This window comes from Rhyacophila brunnea, unplaced genomic scaffold, assembly GCF_057557595.1.
Source record: "Rhyacophila brunnea isolate RB1 unplaced genomic scaffold, BYU_Rbru_1.0 scaffold_20, whole genome shotgun sequence".
NCBI classification, from domain to species: domain Eukaryota; kingdom Metazoa; phylum Arthropoda; class Insecta; order Trichoptera; family Rhyacophilidae; genus Rhyacophila; species Rhyacophila brunnea.
The window spans coordinates 14,533,802-14,556,157 of NW_028232860.1; the positions used below are offsets into that span (position 1 = coordinate 14,533,802).

General features: G+C 33.9%; 1 protein-coding gene across 1 annotated transcript in view; it reads left to right on the plus strand.

Moving 5' to 3' along the window:
- The window catches only part of LOC147071256 (1,5-anhydro-D-fructose reductase), a 39,897-nt gene that overhangs the window by 801 nt on the left and 16,740 nt on the right, over positions 1-22,356 (plus strand). The window lies entirely within an intron of this gene.

The following is a 22,356-nucleotide window of genomic DNA, read 5'->3' on the forward strand; positions in this document are numbered from 1 at the left end:
GGTAATGTTTTGTTCCTACCTACTCTGTTTGAATCCTATTAGAATCAAATAAGCTTATATTTAAAACATAATAAAAATGATCACACAAAGCATTTTAATATTATTTAATTGGGATTGTATGTTATTTGAGAATTAATAATATATTTTCCGGTGGGTAAATTATTGTTGACCTACCATTCTCTACTACAAACTATATTATGAGTATATACGTGAATCAACTAATAATTAGTTTACCTTCTGACATTCATATTATTGAGCGCTTTTTTTCCGTAGAAAGTGATATTTCCAGTACCTAAGTATTTAACGGAATTATAAATGGTAGTAGTTTCCTTTAAAAAATAAACTATATAGATGGAATCGAAGAGGACAATATCCAATATAACATTGCCATGGTTTATTATCCCTTTAACTTTCAGATATTAAATAAACTATGGATTATCACAAATACTTTCGAGCCCTAGAGATAATGTTTTGGTGTGGTATAAATTGATTCCTCTAAAAAATCTACACCTTACTGCTCCGAAATAGGGTTGCCAGTTTTGACGTTTTGCTAAACTATACGCTTATACACTTTTCTTTCCATATGTATTTGTAATTGAATACCCTTGAATAGAAAGGTGTAAAGTACCAAAAATACAAAAAAACATATTTTACGTGGAATGGGTGCCAAGTAGTACTTAATCATGCGCTAAATTGCAAAAGGGCTATGGCTCCAGATGTATAGAAAACATTTTATGATCGATCAACAAATGGCAGTGTCCCGTGTTGTACACCATTTTTAATTTCATTTTTCATATCTATTATTATAAGTATTGCTTTTTTAAGTATTGTAACCTATGAAGCGTAATATCGGAGCTGCATTGTAAGTGTACTGAAAGAAATGATTAAATGTTTTTTCTTAATTTCCCACACTTTTGATTTTTGGCACATAGCACCTTTCTACTCAACGGTATTCAATTGTTAATATTCAAAATAATGATGAATCATTGCATAAAAAACGCGGTGTTCACCTTATTGCAATGCGTTTTTATCTCAGTGTAGACCTGGCTAATTAATATTATATTTAAAAAGTGTGTGTTTTTTCACTACTGATGAATTGAATCAATGTAGTTCAATCATTAAACCCAAGAAACTCTTTTTATAAAACCATTATATATTTTTATTCCTACGACATTTCATATTGTGTTCCACATTTAAATAAATACCTATCAATTTTATAATGTTTAGTTTTTTATAATCGGTAAAAGTATTGCTACTTTATGGCAATCAATTTTGAATATTATTATTAATCGATAACAAAAAAAACAGTGCTTGCGGACCGAAATCGATCGTTTTGGCATAAACTTTTTATGTCATATCCTTGAGTAGGTATTATTGATTTGATTAGGTACTTTATTCTGTAACTAACTGAAACCATGATTATTTTTGCCTTCGGTTATAATATTAACATAATAATATGTTAACTGAGATCTTTAATATAAGATAATGCCTGCTAGTCATTTTTTGTCGTCAATAACGTAATTTTAAAAAAAGTTCTTACTTACAGAATATGAATAGGTATTTATTTACGTACTTATAATTAGTATGGATATTTATATCATACAATGTCGATTTTAGGGATGCGGAGGCCCGAGGCGCTCGCATTGATGGGTTTGGAGGTCCTTTTATGATGTTTTTGCTAATGCGATAAACAGCTATTAAGTAATGTTTTCCTCAATTTGTGAAAATACGCGTACATATATGAAAGACTTTCTGACGAAGCTGTTTCATCAAAAAAGAGTTTAATCCCCTATCTTTGTACGTTATATTGAGGTACCTTCCTGTATTTTATTTACCGCGGAGCCTGTGATCCCATGGAGGGGTGATCCATAATATGTTTACTTACGTGCCTTAAAATTAAATTTGAATATAAATTGCTTCGGATAACATTTGGTGTGTATGTGTGTTCGATATTTTTTTATAACTCGTTCCAATTTTAAATTGTAAAGTGTGTAAAAGTGACAGTATTTTTAATATGATAGGTATAGCTCAGATGGTATAACATGGTACTCGAGATTTTAATATCTAATTTGTGTGTGCCAAAGATATTACCCCCTTTTAAATTGACATTTAATTTTTAATTCAGAAAAAAAAACCGTGGTATAGGTACTTGTGCGACCTACATAATGTAAATGTAAGTAGGTCTCTTATGTGGGTTGCTTTCTAATTCCTTATCAATACATCTTACAGAATCACGAGAGAACTGACCCCGACATTCCTTTCAGATAGGTAGAAAAAACTACCAACGTAATAATATTGAATGGGTAGGTACTAAAGTATCCCCAAAATAAAACAAATGACAATTATTAATATATCTATTGGTATCACTGACGATTTGATTAGATACAGGGCTCGAAATGGAACGGAACGCACCGGAGCGCCGTTCCGGCTCGTGAAATTTGTAAAATTATCGCTCCGTCTCGTGGAAAAAATATGTTGACCGTCTGAGCTAGATAGGCCATAGAATAGAAAATCTGACACACTTATTTTTATAAAATACACATTTGATTTGATGACTATGTAAATATCTTCAGAAAGTTTGTCGAGCGCTCCGGTTCGTAAACTTTTCCATTTCGAGCGCTGATTAGATACTTATAATGTACCTACTCCTTAACTAGGCAGTTTTAATACATTTCCCTCTAAGAATGCATAGGTAACATTTTTTCTTGAAAGAAAAGTTAGTTATAGGCAATAATCTTATTTTTAAAAAATCCGACGTCAAAATATCAGCTTCACGATACAAAACATTTTTTTTTCGACCATGTCCGATCATATGGGCCTCCACAGAGTGAAGGTTTGTATTAGGTAACAGATTTTTTGTTTTTTACGAGAAATGGATGTCAGCCACTTGCTCAACCTATTAGGTCCATACTCTGGCTCATACACGAATTGAAAAACAATATGTGTACATGCCAGACCCAGGATTCGAATATGGGACCCACGACGCCAAAGGCCAATGCTTAAGCCACGCGGCCATCGTGGGTATACAAACATAATTAGTTTTTTTTTTTAATTGAAATAAAACGTTTTTCGGACGTACAACAGAATCACCAACAGGTATATTATTTATACCCAGCTGATGTGTAACGAAAAACTTTCACAGTCAAGTCAAAAATCGAAAAACGAAAAAATCCCCGGGCGGACTCGAACCACAATCTTGCGATCTGCAATCGAATGCACTCTCACTCACTTGTTTTCATTCACTGCGTTGGTGGGAATAAGAATAATATAGGAACTATTCTATAAACCATTTTTATCAAGCCAAGTAAAGACGATTGCCAATATTAACTGCAGCGATTTCCCTTGACGCAATCAATTCGTCAGAAGATTTAAAGGGGGGCCTCAAAACAGTTCAAATCAATCATACAATTATTAAATTATACTGAAATTAAAAAAAAATATGGGTATTTCTCACAAAATGAGTTAAATATTACCCAAAGCATGACAAATTCTTGCAACCAACATCTAAGGGGGCCAAACGACTCAAACAGATAGGTACACGATCTACGCAAGAAAATAACACTAAAAGTACCTATGTGTCACCACTGTTAGTAATAAAATTTTCTACAGGATGTGATTATGTGAAAAAGATATGCAGGTAAATTATACCGTTAGTTTTTCTATGCAACTGCGTTGGTAGTTTATGGTTTTTATTGCATTTTTATTGTGGGGGCTTAAAATCAGTCAGAGTATCGGGCCTCCACGACCCTAAGCGCGCCACTAAATATTAACACAATTTGATAAAGCGCTTCAGATTCATTTGCTAGTAGGTAGTTAATTTAGTCGTAATTATGTAGAACGCAAATAGATCAATAATTAGTAAAGCACGTTGGCTGGAATCCAATGGATGCGGGTTCGAGTCGCGCCTGGCGTTGTATAAGATATTTTCTAAGAGGCATATTAAATTTATGAGGTGTTTTAAAATATTCCGTATGATTAAAATTTGCAGTGACTTAAGATAAAATAATATGCAAATTAATGAAAGGATGCACTATTGTCAAGATGTCGTTACTTTGATAACAATTAATTATTGTTTCAACGAATAAGCGGGCGTATAATTATTTTAATCTTCTTGAAACTATTAGAAAATCATTTTAATAAAAATGCAAGCCATATGTATGCGTTTGAATTAAAATTTATGTGCAATAATTGCAATCATATGGTAATTATTGCGTTTCGCGAATCGAAAACTGATTGCTTTTATAACAATGCTGCGGCGTAAGTTTGCTTGTTATATCGTTGCTAAATGATATAATATACCCCTGCCAATTAATTAAAAGTGATTGTATATTTTGCAAATCAGTAACTGTCAAAACATTTCAATTTATGTGCAACTCGGAATAAAATTTTAAACAATCGCCGTGACAAGTTTTATGATCTACTTTAAATCGGCGACTCCCAAACGGTTTCGACTCACGAGCCCCTTCAGCGCGATAGATACCTACTTATCAATATGTTAAAACTTTAACAATTGGTTTTGCACTGGATATTCTTGTTTTTGTATTCATCAAACCTTCCGGCAATAAGATCTATAGTTTACCACTGGAGACATTTAAAAAATATTTCGAATAAGTAGATAGTGGGCACTATCTATTAATAATTATATTTATTATTATTTATCGATGGAAAAAAACATGATAGTTGAAAGAAACAACAAAAAATATTTAAATATAATGGTTAATAATTAAAAAATAGTACTTACATAAATATCTACCTAACTTTAATTAAACCAAATGCAGCTAAGCATGCTGAAAAGGCTACGGAAAAATAGCGTTTGATATTTATCTTAACAATCTACATGCTTAGTGAAATTATCTAGGTATATTACCTAATATTATTATGATATATTTAGCGCGAATCATTGCTAATAATCACAGCGAATTTATTTTCAAATCTGTCTAATTCTTTCTTAAAAAATTATAGTATGTTAATGGTAAGAAGTTTTTAGAAGCTACCTATATTGGAATAATAATAGTCATTGCATATTACTGGCGCGAACTACTAACATGAGAAAAGAAGTTGGGGTAACTTCTTCGCAACCCACCAGTTGAGAACCGTTGATACACAGTAGACTTTACGAATATCAAAATGAGATCAAACATTAATTTATATAATATTATACATACAATGTCCATTAAAAAATATCCCGGATTTGGAACAAATTGTGGTATTTTGCATGATAAATTATTATTTTTATGTGGTCATTGCATGCATATATCTATCTATACGGAAAATAGAACTGATCATTCTGGTAAAAAATATATGTATGTCTTTATATTGTAAATAGTACTTAAAACTGAGGAACTAATTTTATTTATATTGCCTACAGACATTTCAATTGACAAATTATTGTCCACTAACCTTGACATTTTAATACCTAGTAATGATTGACAGATATTAATATGATGTAATATATAAGCTATTACATAATTCCTTTCAATTAAATATAATATACAATATTTTAATCCATGTTCCAGTTGTAGGTTTTGATTAAATTTGTCTCGATATAATAGTGTGTCCTTCGAATAAACAGAATGTTAAATAAAATATTATGAATCAAAAATTGATCGAACAAATACAATGGAAGTCAATCGGTTAGCTTATAAAATTTATAATATATTAAAAAGTGTTTCATCAAATACAAAAAAACACATACAGATATTACGATACTAGTATACGTGCACGTTTAACTAGGGATTGCAATATCGGTATTTCAAAACCGGTATTCAATTATTTATCGATACCGAGATAACGGTTTCAAAAATCTAAAATACCGGTTTTTTCGGTATTAAGAAAGCATACATGTTTATGTTTTTCGAAAATGAATTACATGTTATTATGTTCACTATGTATTATAAATTTATTGTATAAGATAAATGCTGAATAAATGCAAATATATCGATTAAAACCAATAAAGTTAAATAAATAATTACAAGATAAAAAGAACTTTCTAAATACTTACAACGTTTTTAAATTTTCTGTTGAATCATATAAACTTGACTTGCTAGCTTAAACGATCAAACGATCGATTTGTACTTGATAGAAATAATACTGAAATGTCATTTTGATTTCCATAAAAACGCACGTATATATTAATAATTTAGTTGCTAGGACCCCCTACCCCTAGCAACCAATAATAGTGGATTGGATTACGGATTTCTTCCGAAATAACTTTTCATACAAAACAGAATTACGTGAAAATGAATTCAATTCTACTTAGAGATGGCTAAAAGTATTGAAAAAATGCATTGGCATCGTGTTCCAATATATTCTAAAAGTTTGAAATGTCTAGCTATTCGGGAAGATAGTTAAAAATCGATTGCAAGATTTGTACCGGACAAATAAGAATACGAGCTAATGAAAACGTTGTAAAAATAAAACAAAATCCTTCAAAGATACTTATAGAATTGTCGCGAGGAATTAACATATATTTCGAAAAAGAAAACATCCGTGGCAAATACTTCCAATTATTCTATAACTATTGATCCATCGTTCATATAAGACCCAACAAACGTTGAATTTGAGAGAGAGATTTCTCTTTACCAGTTCTAAAATATTATGATCTATACCTACATATTATTTATAAATGTCAACATAATAAATGTAAGTACCTATGTAGTTTAGGTTGATATAAAATAGTGTTTCAAATAGATTTCAATAGCTATATTTATTGATAGGTTTTTCTTTTGTCTATAATATGTTTTGATGAGTACCGTTATTATACCGGTATTCAATAAGAAACACCGATACATCATTCATATGCTGTAAAAATAACGATTTAAATATCTCCATGTATTTAAATATAGGATTATGAAATTTATTTTTCGTCTTCTGAACATTTGGTCTATTCGGGAAACCAATCAGCGACGATTATTCACCCGGTCAGTCCAGGGAATTTTGAGGATGCGTCTATACAGCCACATCTCGAAAGCTTCAAGTCTCCGTGACATCTCTTGGTTTAGCGTCCATACTTCCATACTATAGAAAAGAATTGTGAGAACATAACAGCGTACCATACACAGTCTCAGACCTAGGTTAAGATCTCGATTGCTAAGGTTGCTAAGATTGCTAATTTTCTCATTGTGAGAAAGGTGCTCCTTGCGAACTCAATTCTAGTTATAATATACCCATTATATATTAAATTGTGTCGTCTGTTCTGTTATAAAGGTGCGATTTTACTTATGCGATGATCGCAATTGACCGAATTGGATGTGTAGGTACATTCAAATGGCAGCGATTTTACTTCGCATGCGTTCGTCGCACTTGAGCAAAAATGCATCTTCCTGCATGTACGAGGGTAGTCCCAGAAGTACCCGACCTAACAAAGAAAACACAAAAAATTTGGAAAAAATATTTTTATTTCTCTACGTAGTCTCCTTTTAGGTCGATACACTTTTCGTTTTTCGTTTCGACGTTCAATAGCTTTGATACTGTTTATAGTGAGAATCGTCGAGCTCCTCAAAATAGCCATCAACCGCAAACTCTACCTCTTTATTGTTGGTAAATCTTTTACCACCGAGCCATTTTTTCAAGTTTGGAAACAGAAGATAATCCGAGGGGGCTAAATCTGGCGAATAGGGTGCGCGAGGAAGCAATTCGAACTTTAACTCATTGATTTTGGCCATCGCGATAACGAATGTGTGAACTGATGAATTGTCCTGATGAAACAAAACTTTCTTTTTCGCCAAATGCGGTCGTTTTTCTTGATTTCATCTCTCAAACGCTGCAATAAGTTTGCATAATACACGCTGTTGATTGATTTTCCTTTCTGAAGATAATCAATGAAAATTACCTCACGCGCATCCCAAAAAACTGACGCCATGACCTTGCCTGCAGATGGAACTCTCTTCGCCTTATTTGGAGCCGATTATCCCCTTTCAGTCTGTTCTTTCGTCTCAGATATGAAGTGATAGTCTCATGTTTCATCCATGGTTATGAATAGACGCAAAACTCTGCTTTATTGCCGTGAAACTTTGCCAAACACTCGATTGAAACTCCTCACGATGGTGTTTTTGTTCCATTGTGAGTAATTGCGGCACCCACCTTGCGCACAGCTTTCTTATGTCCAAATTTTCAGTCAATATGTGATGTACAGCACTTTTTGAAATGCCTACCATGTCTAATAGCTCGCGCAATTTCAATCGACATTCATCCAATACCATTTTGTGGATCTTCGTCACCATTTCTGGCGTGGTCACCTCATTTGGTCGACCACTGCGATGTTCGTCTTGGTAGCTCGTACAGCTTCGTTTAAACTCAGCCACCCAATATGTTACTGTTGTAAACAAAGGAGCAGACACCCCCAGAGTAGAATCTAGCGCCGCTTTGATATTGGTTGGACTGAAGCCTTTCAAATGAAAGTATTGTATCACATAACTATGACCAATTTTTTCCATGTTTCCAAATTCACTGAGAGCGTTCACTGTTGATGGCTGACAAATAATTACTGAACAATTTAGCGTCGTCAAACTTCAAACTTAGGCTTTATAAGGTTGGTACTTTCTATCATGGTCATTATTTTCAAACAACAACTGCTATCTATACGTCAGGTCGGGTACTTCTGGGACTACCGGTATGTACGCACCTGCTATGCGATTAGGTATCTCATAAGCGAAATCACTACTAACTCAAAAACCACTTGACCAATATTGATTAGACTTGCACAGCTTTTAGTTTACATTGTTGATATCATTTTAGTAGATTTATACAAAAAAATCCGAAGTTAAGATAGAACTTGTTGAAAACACTTGCTACAAGTCATTACTAATTTTATTAATAGGTAAGCCGGTCAGATAGCAGCCGTGCACGAAGATCCAATCGTTGTCAAATCGAATCACTATATTTTTTGTACCTAGGTATATAGGTAGATTTGGTCTTTGCTATAAATTTAAAATAAAATAAATACATATCTTTTTGGATAGTTCTAGGATATATTGAAGAGAATTGTATACATTAGAATTCATCATCATTTATGGCACTACAACCCTTGGCGCCTTTTGACTTCCTTCAAAAACTTCCTCTATCCGGGACGATCCAGCGCCGACACTCTCCAACTGTTTTGGCCGAACATTTTTAAATCTCCCGGGCACAGTTCAGTCATCTTAATTTCGGCCGTCCAGGTCTTCCCTTGCCATCGGGGGTTGCGTACATAGTCCGCCTCGCCGGTATATCCTCCGGCATTCTATGCACGTGGCCGATATCCAGCGCAGTCTCTGCATTTTCATATACCACGTGATCTTTTCGCCCCCATGAAGTGTGTATAGCTCCTCATCATGGCCCCCACAAGGGGGGGCTGACAAGGCTCTAGCCTGGGGGCCCGGACTCAGGAGGGGCCCGGCGTGGCGACTCGACCAGGTATTAAGTGAGATAAACACACATCACAAATTTGCTCTCATAGTAAAAAAAAGTCGCCTACGGCACTATCTTCCTTCAGTAATGTTATTAATTAAAATTATGTGCTTGTACGATACAATTTCTAATTGTGTATCGATACTCGACACCTCCACAATTCAAATAAATGTATTAAAGGATACAAAAAAACACTAAATATACACATTAATTTGATCGCGTACACCATTTGAAAAACGCTACTATAGAGCATCACAGTGCCTTTATCCTTAGCGATAGGTATGGGGGCCCGCCTAAGATCCTAGCCTGGGGGCCCACTTCAGGATGTGGGGGTCATGCTCCTCACTATACCTTGACCTCCAAATGCCATCTTATTGAACAGCCCCAAAGATTCTTCTCAAAACTCTCTTCTCAAAGATATCCATACTTCTCTCATTCTGTATTATATTATAATACAATTATTACCTGTATACAATTATGACTTATTTCCGTATTTCATCCGGACGAAGTAGCATGCGATCACTAGTATTAAATAAGATATTATGAATCATAAAATTGATCAAATGAAAGTTAATTGGTTAACTTATAAATAAAATTGCATTTAACAAAATAGCGCAAAAAACATTCTAGAATAAAGTATATTATACGTCATTGTATAACATTATGTAGATATGATCTATATCACTATCCCCAGTCCGCATTGTGTATCTATAGAAAATTTCCGCATTAAATTGATCAATAAAGAAAAAAAAATTGATCAATATTAATTGTTGAAACAAGTATTGTTAAAATACGATATATTGACGATAGTTATAATAAAATTATTAATATGGAAAACTTAACCACTTTATTGTTTATTTATTTAGAAAAAAGAGTATTACGGCATTACAGCGATTGGCCAATGCGCCATAATACATAATAAATACAAATATATAAAAATATCTTAATTACAAATAACAACTAATATAACAAGAAAGTAGAAAAGACAGCATGTGTAAATATTAAAGAAACACGATAATATTATATACAATTATAAATTTAACCTATTTAATACGTCCACAAACATTATATACCTAGTTAATAGAAAACAAATCAACCTTTATGGTGCCATCAAATAAGCTAATTGCACGATACACAGCATCGTGAAACATAACATATGTTGTTAGTACAATAATTTAATAAACTTGAACGAATTTATTAACACGAAGGCATTAATGCATTTATATTAAGTATTGTAAACAACTTTGACTGTCACGAATACGGTAGGTTCCATCTTCCATCAAATCCAAGAGTCAATACGGTTCATGACGCCCACCTAAAGTTTTCATCAAGTCATCCAAGCTTCATAATCAGTTTTTTTATCGAGTTATTCCGGTCACTATACCAAAGTGAGAATCGACATAAGTAAATGAAGAGGATTTCAACTTAAAAATAGATGCTTTATTAGTAAAAATATATCTAGGTTCAACATATTTTGTGGCAAATTGTTAAACTAATTTTTTAATAGAAAAATAACTATAATATTCTGTCAACGAACGCGTAGTTATATTAAAGTTTTAAGTTTATTTTCCAAATTGCAAAAAAAAAATCTTTTTGGATACCTACGTATTGATTGAAACAAGTAAATTATTAGTTTTAAATTGCAGTTTTCATATTCATTCTCATTTTATAGAAAGCTAACATATTAGTGAAATAAACAGGGAACTCAGAAATAATGGAAACTGAAATACCTAACATGTAAGGAGAAGCAGGCAACCGATCTCGAGTAAGGAAGAATACGGGATAAATTTAAACACGTGTCAAGAATACGTCATACGTCGAATACTGACAACTGCTCTCGGCTTATGCATTGATGCTCATAATATTGGTATATTACACACACTATAGCATGTCTATAATGCGTGGTTCATTTTCGTAGGATACTCACACATACAAAACCCTGCGTCAAAATTTACTGTATTGGTATATAATATAGTATATTCTTCTTCTTCTTTTGCCATATCATCCCCTTAGCTGGAGCATATGGACACCACGCGGCAGAATCCCTGTCGCTTGCCAGTCTTCTTTGCTTCGTTCCAGGTCAAACCAGCATCCCGTAGCTCCGCCGTATACACTCTGTAGATTGTATTTAGCAGCCTTCCAGGACGCCGGAATCCGGTCGGCTTGAAGAACAGGCAAGCCAGGTTGAAGTTATCTTCTGGCATCCGCAGCACGTGGCCGAGCCAGGTCCAACGCCGCCTCTTCACTTTCAGCGTGATGAGAGGCTGCTTGGTGCGTTTTCTTATGTCCTCGTTGCTCCTAAAGTCATACCACCGCACACCCAGTATTCGTCGCAAACATCTGTTTTCGAAGCTCAGTATACGGTTGCTCTGAGCCTTCGTAAGGTGCCATGATTCGCTACCGTAAAGCAGCACCGTCAGAATGCAAGCGTCGAATAGGCGGCATTATATAGTATATAGCCTACCGGAATTCTATTTATTATCTGTTCTGTGTAAATAAATCAGGTGTTTGATACATACAAATTTCATCACGATCAAGACTGGTTTCGTCCGCTTAATTGGATATTGTATGTAGGTTACCTGCGAGGCGGAAATCGTTGAAGGTGCATGCAAATTAATTAAATGAATGATTCATTGTAAGCATTTCTGTATTGTTAGCACAGTCGTATCTTTTACTGAGATAATAGTTGATAATAACTCCAGTTCATGAACCCCGTGAGATTGTATATAATGTTGTAATACTCCAGTAATAAAATTGATGTAGTTCTTTATCGAGTTGTATTAATGAAACAATAGATACAATATTCAAATGAATGCATAATAATAACAACATGTTAATTTTGTATTCGGAATTGAGTGATAATTATTACCTTTTTACGCCATGCAAAGCGCCCCGACATTTTGAAGGCCACCAACGATAGTAGAACCTGGAAAAATGAAAATTCGACACACGCACTTTGGAAGCTAGGGACTGCAATAACGAATGAATATATCAATACCGGTATTTCGGCATTTATTATTGAATACCGGTATTAATACCGGTATTCGTCAAAACATATTACACGATTAGTATAATCCAGTGGTTCCCAAAGTTGACTGGGCCCCGACCCATCTAACAAAAATTTCCAATCTTGGGACCCACCTCTTAGCTGTCTATTGTCTCTGTTAGAGAAAAGAGGGTATACATATTGGTAATGCTCCGATTCCCTAGTGGCGAGTCGTGGAACTACTTAATGCTGTCTTATTTGTTCTAATTGAAATAAAAAAATATAAGTGTTACCAATATGAATGAAAGACTGTTGAAATAAGAAACACAACTTAAATAAAAAAAATATATTACTTAAATACCTACACCTGCAAGGTTTTTTTACAAAGTTATTTCAATGGGAAGGATGTATTTGTTTCTTATTTTTCTTCATTACAGTTTTAGCATCAACGTCAACTTTAGTTACTTTTAATCGCAGTGAGTTTGATATATCCAATTTATTTCGGTATTTAGTTTTAATGTTAATCATAGCCGAAAATCCGACCTCACATAGATATGAGGTAGTAAAGAGGAGGAAGATTTTCATAGCTTCATCGAACAGGCAAGGATAATTATCAGCAACTGAGAGCCAGAATTTCGTTAACTGTTTACGATTGAAACTATTTTTTCAGTGACGTATCTTCTGATAAATCAATGAGTTCTCCACTTGCTTTTGTTGACATACTAGTTTGTAAGTCGTCTTGAAATGGTTTACAAATCCCATTACTATAATCTATTTAAAACACTATTTTATAGCAACCAAAAGTACCTACCAGGGAACTCAGAAATAATGGTAACTGACATACATGACGGGTAAGGCGATAGCAAGTAACCGACTCGAGTAAGGAAGAATCTGGGCGAAACTTACACACGTGTCAAGAATACGTTTTACGTCGAATACTGAAAACTGCTCTCGGTTTATGCATTTACGCTCATTTAATGTTGGGTGTATTCCACACACTATTGCACGTGCATTATGCGTGCTTCATTTTCGTAGGACACTCACACATTCAAAACCCTGCATCAATATAAGGTGTATTGAATATAGCCTATCGGTATTCTATTTATTATCTGTTCTGTGGTACCTACCTACATTTACTATATTGACCTTGTATAGATCATAATATAATTATTAAAACTAATAATGTTTACAAATACAATAAGTCTGGGTATAGGAAAATCTCTCTCAAATTCAACGTTTGTTGGATGTACTATTTGGATCAATAGTTGTAGAATAATTGGAAATATTTGCAACGAATATTTTCTTTTTCAAAATATCTCAATTCATCGCGACAAGTATATTTGAGGGATTTTATTTTAATATTATTTAATTTTGTTGGTTTCTGTCAATATATTTGCGTTTTGGCTGCATAAAACTTATACAATAATAGGTAGTAATAAGTAATGAAAAAATAACAATTAATTCACAATCGAAAATACCGGTTTTTTATTTTTGAAACCGGTATTTAGGTATCGATAAATAATTGAATATCGGTTTTAAATACCGGTATTGCAATCCCTATTGGAAGCATATTTATTTTCGATGGAAATCCGATTGGGAGGAAAAATAAACATCCCAAGATATTCATCTTCACTCAATATGACAAAGCGAAACAAAAGGTTAAACACCTGCAAATATAACGACTGGTGGATGCCACCTGTGTTGTTGTGACCTGTGCATATCGTGTACGCGCGTACTTAGTAATCTATCTTACCTACGTAGTCACATTTGAACGTTTAATTGTGGCTTCCGGGTGATTTCGGAGACATGGCCATTCAGTCACAAACTGACAATTTTATTCAGACCGTATTGTGTTGTGATAATTATTCTCAACTCAGCTTGTCTCACCCACCAGAATATAATGATGAGACATCATGATTTGAGTGGTTTTTTCACGCTCCACCCACCTGCCGAAGCTGAAGATTGCCGAGCACTCACCTGTTGACGAAAATTCCTGGACTCTAGGACCATGGCCCCCATAAAGGGGGGGCTGACAGGGCTCTAGTCTGTGGCCCGAGCTCAGGAAGGGCCTGGCGTGGCGAGTCGACCAGATAAGTGATAAAAACACACATCACGTCGACTGCGGCGCTATTTTTCTTCAGTAATGGTACTGTTTAAAATTATGTAGTTAGACGATTTACAATCTTTAATTGTGTATCGATACTCGACAACTACATACTTCAAATGGATGTATTAAAATATACAAAAAAACACTATAGAGATTAATTTTACCGCGTACCTACACCATTTGGAAAACGTTACTATAGAGCGTCACACTTCCTTTATCCTTAGCGATAGGTAGGGGAGCCGCCAAACATCCTAACCTGGGGGCCCGCTTCAGGATGTGGGGGCCATGTCTAGGACTATATTATGTGGTTACTCTACAACAGTACAAATCATGTTATAGCAAAGAGTAACTTTTATTTAAAACTAGCTACTGTTTCTATTGGTTCAGAATATATATGTATTTATTTAAAAAATATATACTTATGCCTACATATATTGAGTACATAATAATTTTTAATTCAAGACTTTCACAACCTGCCGTTTAGAATGAAAAAAACAGGTAAATCAAATTAATATAAAAACAAACGACAAAAAATAATATTATAGAAAAAAAATGAAAGAAAATTTTCCAAACAAAAAATAGCTATAACATAGAATTATAAAAAGAAAATACATCACTAAACATGTCTACGTCTCTAAGAAGCGCATTGACCAGCCGCACAGCCCTCGCTATTAATTATTGGTGCCTGATAAGTGCTGATAAGCCTGACACGTCGAGGAAACAGTTTTCATCCAAAGGAGGTCACGGCTGCGACAACGCGTGTAGTTGACGGGTGCATACAAATTAAAATTTTCCAGAATATTAGGATTGGCAACTATACCACGTGGGAAAATGCTTTAAGAGCAGAAGTGACCTACGATCTTCAAGAGAGTGAAAGGCGAGCATGCCTTGAAGAAAGATAGTTGAAAAATACACGTCTGAGAAATTATCAAAAGGAAAATAGTCAAGTATATATGTATTACGTTGAAATAAAGATGTCGAAGAAATTTCTTCTGGATATGCTCTAAAATAAGCTTATTGGAAACCTCATGACTCCAAACAATGTGCCCATATTCAAGAAGAAGAAGAAGATTTAAGAAAGGGACCTCGAAATAGTTCAAACCCGTTATACGATTATTAAATTAGGTACTAATACCAAATATTGGTATTTTAATTTGATCAGACAGTGCATCGCGTGACACGCGCATTGACGACAATGCTATAGGTAGACATCACAGAAAAGAAAAATAAATGAGTTCCCTGGTAGACATCTTATCCAATTGCGACGAATTTTAATTAATGTTTCTTACCCACTCTCTGAAGCGTTTTCTAAATTGAGTTACTATTGGCAATCGGCTTTGTATTTTAAAAATCAAAGTGGATATTAATTACCTTCATTACTAACCGATGTCACGATATTTCAGTTCAAGATATTTTGTTGTTTGCTTATATGTGCTACTTGAACTTGTAAATAATTTAATTTTTTTATTCAACGAATAATTCACAAGATTTAAGAATGTAACATTCTTTTTATTGAAAAAAATGTTCGCAATTAAATAAGATGCCTATAGCCCTGTGGTCAATGCGCGTGGGCACGAATCCCGAGAGACGCAGGTTTGATTCCTGTCGGGTGTCGTATTTTTTTCAAAAAAGATTTTCTCTGTTGTTTGTATTTCTCAGAAGTGATATCAAATTATGTACATAGGTATGAATTATATATTTAATCGACAACATTGTAAATTTATGATTGTGTGCTAAGATTGCATGAGAAAAAAATGGAATAGAGTTGCACCGACTGAACAATAAATAAATAAGTACCTACGTAAATAATATAATAATTCTCTACGTGTACGGTGTAACACAAAAGTATAGCGTTTTCGTTCGATTTTGTCCGGTGTACTTAAAAAACGACCCTGGTATGCATTCGAGTTTCTATTTTTTTGTTTCCTTTTTTCTCTCTCGATTCTTATTCATTGTTGGCAAATATAATCAGTCGATGTTGCTATGACGAGGTCAGGTGTTTGACGGTACGAATCAAACACTTTTTTTTACATCGATTTAAATTCGCCTAACATGTCCAGTGGCGAATTGATACAATCGAAAAAGAGGGCAGGTGCACACTGTTTAGAATTTCATCTGGATGACATTATGCGGTTATGCCTACGACTGCCTACGACCCACTTATGAACGGTGTAAACTTCGTAGGGTTTTCAGCATTATTACAAACGAAAGCTTTGTCGCGCCTGTGACAAACCGATGAATGTATAATTCTGTGGTTTAGGGTAAAAGTTCTTAATGTTTAATGATAAAGCTCTGGATAAAACGAATTCAATTGGTGATTCTAATCGGATGCGATTGGAATTAAATAAAACCCTGCATCTACGCACTTCTACTGCAATGCCGCGTGTCTGCGCCCTAAGTTGCGTTTTTACGAAAATAAGATTTTAATGCCAATATGTGTAAATAATTGTGTAGGTATCATAGATTTTGGCACATGTAAGCAAAATAAGTGGATATTTTAATTTGTATAAATAGCTTAAATTGAGAAAATCATTTTTAACTCTTAAGTAAAATTACTTATTCAAAACATCGAATAATACAAACACAATAAGTATCAAAAACTTAATTATACATAAATAAATAAAAAGATACACCAATTAACTTCTAAGCAAGAGTATTTTGAAAACTGTGATTTATTTGAAGACCGATTATCTCAGCTGCGTCTAAACTGACTTAAGCACTTTTACCCCGAAGCCACAGAATTCATAATAAGTAACGTATTTAGGCAAAGCGCCACCCAATTCATACTTATATTTAAAGAAGGTATAATCTGTCAGTGTTGCAGACGAAAAATGTTTCTTTTCCATTATATATAACCTCCAAAGTTGTATTATTGCTATTCATTATTTTATTTCCAAGCTTAAGCAGCGAATGACCCGCCTACCAACAAGTGACATCACTGCTAAGAATACTAACGTGTTAATTTATTAATTGAGTTATGGAGTACTCTGGAAACAAAACCGGCAGTCTCCATTTTCGCAATATGTTGATGAGTCATTAAAAATGTCTTGCATCTTTCTTATAGGTAGGAATAATTAATAAGAAAGATTTCAGACATTTTTAATGACTCGCCAACATATTGCGAAAATGGAGAAGGCCGTTTTTGTTTCCAGAGCCCTCAGTGTAAGGCATTGTTTATTTATTTAGAAAAAATACTATTACACCATAAAAAAGATTGTATAATACACAGATAAGTATATAATAATAAAAAATAAAAAGGTAAAGTAGATTACACGAAATGGGCAAAACAAATTTGATTAGGTACCAGTGGCGAAGAGTGGAGGTAGGCTGTTAAAATCTGCCATAAATAGTGCATACTAAACTTTGTCAGTCAAACGTATATGTTTTTATTGAAATATGACTACAATTTACAGATGGTATTGGTTAGTTTTCAAAATTCAATTAAACCCTGCGAAAACCAAGCCATAATAGATAATAGTCAAAAAATACTCATCTATCTATAAAATATCTAAAATTATGCAATTAAATCATACATAACTTTGGATATTTTATAGATAGAATTATAATTCTTATCTATTATAGTTTGGCATAGGCAGGGCTTAATGAATTTAAAAAAATGATCCAACAATATGTGTAATATGTATTCTTAATCCAACGAAAACAAATAAGTATGAATGAAAAAGTGTGCACAATTTTGTCGTATCGCCTAAAATATACAAATACTATTATGGTTTGGTTTAGGCAGGGTTTAATTTATTTTTAAAAACTAACCAATACCATCTGTAAATTGTGGTCTTATTTCAATAAAAACATACACGTTTGACTGACTAAGTTTAAGGTGCACTATTTATGGCGAATCTTAACAGCCTACCTCCACCCTTCGCCACTGTTAGGTACTAATGATTAGAAACATAAAACAATCATATTAATAGAGTGAGTATAGACGGGATTGTTCAACTATTACAATAAAATCTACTAAATATATCAGGAGAATAACTTTTATCATTTTGTTGGGAATATATATTAAAAGTACATTATTTATAAGTATGTAATTTTACCAGACGTTCTTTACAATAGAATAGAGTCCGGTTTTTTGTTGTTGTTAAAACTCTCGCATTTTTTCTGACAATAAACCGATTAGAGGTCCGAAAAAAATAAAAAAAATTCTCACTCAAAATTTCACTTTCATTGAAAAAAGAATAGGTAAGTACATGATTTGTAATAATTTGCCGCACAGTAAAAAAAAATAATACATTAATATTATGTTCGCAGACAACACGTGTTATTTCGGAACTGTCCATTAATTATGTATTGTCATTAGTCATTACGGTAATGATATCTTTGCATTGCACAGTGGCGAAACAAGACGTGGGCGAGCAGGTAGTCGCACGGATTGGGGCGCAGAAGTGAAAGACGATACTTCAGTGAAACGGCAAATAATTTTCAACTATATGCGCGACGAAATTTTGGACTCGCTGGCACTCGGAGAGTGAACGTCGAGGTGTGAATACGTCAATTTGTTTCATGATGGCAACGGGGGTATTAATTCTTAAATCGTGTAAAGATGACTAAAAACGTTACCCATTTTCTTTAAAAAGAAAATATGCCAATGAATATATTATTATTGTTACTAATAGAACATACGATAAAGTTCCCACCACCACCCGTCATATATGCACAGCCGTGGATATGCACGGCCGCTTTCTATGACGCTTTAAACGTGTCCGAAAGAAGTGATTTTAAGTGCTCATTCCGTCCCGAGACGGAGCCGCACGGGACTGATGCTGCAACCATGCACCGTAGTGCTTAAAGAAGAAAGTTAAGAAAGGAATAGAACAATAAACAGAACATTAAATGGACGCATGTTGGATTTATATGACAAACTATATTTCGTTCGGCATGCGTCATTTGCACCCGCGACCCGCAATCCGCGCATCGCCTAGCCACGATCTTTTTCGACCATGCCTCAACTGAGGTATAGCCTTAAATATGATTGTATTCATAATCACTGGAAATGAAACTTTTTCAGAAGAGTACCTATTTAGTAGATAGGTACAGACAGTGAAAGGGAAACTTATGGAAGTACCAAATTACAGGGACGACGAACCTCCTTATGAGTATATAAACATGTAAAAGCTATCGCTATAGAGCAGTGTTTTCCAAAGTGTGGTACGCGTACCCCCTGGGGTACGGGATGAGTTTGGTGTGGTATGCGCTGCACCGGGCTTTGCCTACGCTTGGTGCAACAAGCATTAGTATGACATCATACAATATCCATGCTAGAAGGTTTATCGCATGCGGAAGAAGAGCAAAATTGTTGGAATTAGCTTCAGACGGATTCTTGAAAAATAAATATAAGGAGAGTACCTTAGCCAGTACCCTTGTATCAGCTGTAGCCTTTTATACCACACCCGGTAAAGTAGGCCAGTTCCCATTAATTATGTGTGTTCCCTGCGTATGAAGTATATGATTTTATACTAATAAATAGTGGATTATTGGGTTTATTCAATTTAAGGGCCTGTTATATTTTTAATAGCGGTTATTTAAATGTGTTAATGGTAAACTGACACATATGTAAAATTAATATTTATATATATATATATAGTAAGTACTCGGCATGGTGCACATCTTTTGAGTTACCTAGAGTCATAACTCACATATTCCAAAAATCGTGTTTTGAGATAATCGCAAAAAACCACCAGAGCACTGTTTATTGTAATAAAATTAGACGAAAGGTAGGTTGAGTGAGTTGATTTACATTATTTTTTTAAAAAACATATATATATAATACTAAGGCTGCAGACACAGCATACTATGAGAAATAGAGCTCTCTGATTGGTTAGAAAGGCCTTGGTGACAGAACTCACATTATTCATTGAAAAATGTGAGTTATGACAACAACAGTCAACTTTGTCAACGATTTTCACATGGTTTAACATCACTTTTGATACTTCTTTATACAGATTTTTTTTCGATCGTGGATTATATGAGCCTCCACGGAGTGGAGGTTTGTATTGACAGATTTTGTTTTTACGAGAAATGGATGTCAACCACTTGCTCAACCTATTAGGTCCATACTCTGACTCATACATAAATTGAAAAAATATTATGTGTACTTGTCGTCAGACCCAGGATTCGAACCTGGGACCCACGACACAATAGGGCAACGCTTAAGCCGCGCGGCCATTTGCCTTTATAATCATTTGGTATATTTAACTAAAAAATTACAAAATTGCAAAATGTGAACTCTAGGCGACTCTTTTGTTACTGCCACAGGCGCTAAAACACCTTCCTACGCCCCTGCATTTGCACCTTGGTACATAAAAATGTTCGATGAAGTCTGCTCGTCAAATGGACAATACAATAATTCACCGCTACCTCAAAATTAGGTTTGATAAATATAACAAATTCGATAAAACTTAATAAAAAATCAAAGACGGGGAAATAAAAATGCGGTTTTAATATAGGTAGCTACCTATCTAATAATATTATTTTTCCACACTTGTTGCATTCCGAAAGAGTTCGCTGTTGAGCATGCAACCGCACCAACCATGAATGAGCTCATATGGTTTTTATTCGAACATTATAAATAATAGGATTTCATACATTTTCCTCTTAACAGACAATGGCCTCTGTGAACATTTTTCAATAATAATTATTGTTATTTTAAAATACGTGTTTTCCCGTTTGGCATACTTGTTATGAATAATTATTGCAGCGTTGTTCACTTATTTATTTACCAATTATTTATTACCCACCACCAGTGGTGTCCCCTTTGTGGGTTATGATTATTCGAGATGTGAGAATTACAATTTCTCGAGGGTTCTCCAGAAATATGTCTTCCGTAAACCATCAAGGATTCCTTTCATTTAAAAAATCTGTAGAGAAATTTCTATATGTACTTCAAAACCGGGACAAAGCCATGCAATTTCCACTGAAAAAATCACTGTTATTTTTTATAGGACATAGGTATCCCCGCGGATAAAAACCCCCATATAAAAATAAAAACTCTTTAAAGCAAAAAGATAATTGACATTAATTTATCATATTGATGAATTTGACAATATGGATGCAAATTTATACTTATACTATTATAGATCCACCACAATATAAGTTGTTCGCTAAGTGAGGGCGTCATATGCTAACATTTGACATGTCATTATTTTTTAAGTTCTAAATTCGAACACTTGACGATTTATGATGGTATATCAATAACATCTAATATTTACATTTTAAAGGTATTAGCGGTAGAGATAAGGAGAAAATTAATTAAGTATTAAAATATTTAATAAGTATTTGTATTTAAAGTAATATTAACGAAAAGAATAAGAAAAAAGCTACAGAAGCGTGTCGCAGAATTTCATGAACTTGTAATCCGAAATATATTTGTCTCATTTTGTTTACTCATTAATTATTATTTTATCATATTTAATTAAATTGAATCTACCGACATTTATAATGTGGGGTGGAGGTAATCGTCTGAGAGTTTTTATAATGGGGGTTATTGTACAGGGGGGTTATGATGTCCGGGGGTTTTTGTCATGTTGTCATTTTTTATGTGTGCTCGATCCAGCGCAAAGACAAGAAGGTATTAATATATGACCTCCAATCTGTAGAGGTCAATAAAATTCGCGCAAGAATGATGATGTTAATTTACTTTTTTAATACGGTTATTGTGTTTTTCGTGAGTCCTATTTTTGCTAGATGGACAGTTAGTTGAAAAATCTCGAATTCTCGGGAATATGATGGACGCTTTTGTGAAAAATAAAATATCACTGAAAAAAGGGAATCATAATAATAATTATGCATTTATTGATCACATTCTCTGAAAATCCCTTGTTATTGGTAAGACTGGATTTCCGCGAACAAATCTATA